At 40.9% G+C, this 1,388-nt stretch overlaps 2 protein-coding genes across 2 annotated transcripts in view; both read left to right on the top strand.

Moving 5' to 3' along the window:
* Nucleotides 1–514, top strand: part of LOC113209240 (serine-rich adhesin for platelets) — a gene marked incomplete in the record, with an annotated part of 73,459 nt that extends 72,945 nt beyond the window's left edge. The window contains 1 exon segment of the mRNA XM_052266582.1: nucleotides 1–514.
* Nucleotides 1–1,388, top strand: part of LOC127749222 (uncharacterized) — a 13,406-nt gene that overhangs the window by 11,042 nt on the left and 976 nt on the right. The window lies entirely within an intron of this gene.

Here is a 1,388-nt window from a genome sequence, read left to right as displayed (position 1 = left end):
TAATTCTCTTACACATTTTTTCTAACATTCTTATGAAACACAGCTAGAGTAAATAATTTTTATCTTCAAGTAAAATTTAACTGCGTATTTTTCGAATACTCTTGTAGGGTCTGACGTGCCTTCTTTGCATAGAAGGTCCTCTCAGAACCTAACGCGAAGGCTGTTTAATATCAAATTATTATGTGGTCTTTTAATTATACGGTGGTGATACAATGCAAAGCTGTTCTGTTGTTTTTCATACTGAAATGAAGCTTCTTCAGTTTAGATTTCATACAATTGTAACTCAAGCTATCTGCCTCTATCTTTTTAAAAGAGTGTCTACTTACTAATCATACCCTCGGAAAGGACTGACTGGTCAAGGCTGCATTAACGCTCATCTGATTATTATTAATTGACATACACTCGAAGCAAACCCTTTGTATTCTCTCCTATTTTATTACTGCAGCACATGCAATTTGTATCTTATTTCAGATTAAATATCTTAAATAAAACAGGCAGCATGGAACTATACAAATCGTCTTTCTTTTTAAATTTTTTTCATAACCTCTTGTCTTGGCCACATAAGTTAAATATAAAGTGGTTCTGGCTGAAGTTAGACAGCAGTAAATGACCAAAACCACAGAACGCTCAACGTACACCCGTCACCAACACTTGTCAGCTGTGTGGTGGTCGATGTGTTGCCTATCACGTCTGGCGTGAGTCCATTTGGGGCTGTCAAAATAAGATACGGTTTGGCCGACCGACCGACCGTCAACCTCGGAACGATCAGGACGACTGAAATATCGTGTTAGGGGGTTTTCTCGCACGCTGAGTCCAAATCTGGTAGTGCCGATGTCGTCCGGGCCCCCGGGGACCTCCCGAGCACGCCGATGACACTCCCACGAATAAAGACAAAGTATAAGGAATTAGAATAGGTTTAATTCACAATCAGAAGTCAAATTAAAATTTTTAAATTATTTTGAATTTTTAAATTTATTTCAGTTCATTTAAATCAGGAGACACACTCAGCCTTTAATGCATAGCATTCTACTAGTTAATAGCAAATCGCCCATCATAGTTTATTATCCTGATCATTTCATTATTGTCACATGGCACTCCCCTGGCGTTGCCGCCTGGAGCCACACAACGATGCATCCTGGACAGTGAGGCGGGATTGCCTACCCCAGGAAAGAATCACACCCCTCTCACGTCCCTGTTTGTAGCTGCACGATTGTAGCTACAGCCGACAGTGCCCGAGTCAGCTTAAACTGAACCGTCTATAGACGAATTCATTACTTCCGCCAATGCTAGAATATCAACCAGAAGTAAACTGCGCTAAGAACTAAAGCAAAAACGAAAGATATCAATGCCTCTCCGAAGCTCTCGCCTTGTCCAAGCGCTCGGAGGGA

Source organism: Frankliniella occidentalis, unplaced genomic scaffold (assembly GCF_000697945.3).
Source record: "Frankliniella occidentalis isolate FOCC.00 unplaced genomic scaffold, Focc_3.1 Scaffold40, whole genome shotgun sequence".
NCBI classification, from domain to species: domain Eukaryota; kingdom Metazoa; phylum Arthropoda; class Insecta; order Thysanoptera; family Thripidae; genus Frankliniella; species Frankliniella occidentalis.
The sequence above is the reverse complement of the archived record's forward strand: the minus strand, read 5'-3'. Positions and strand labels throughout refer to the sequence as shown.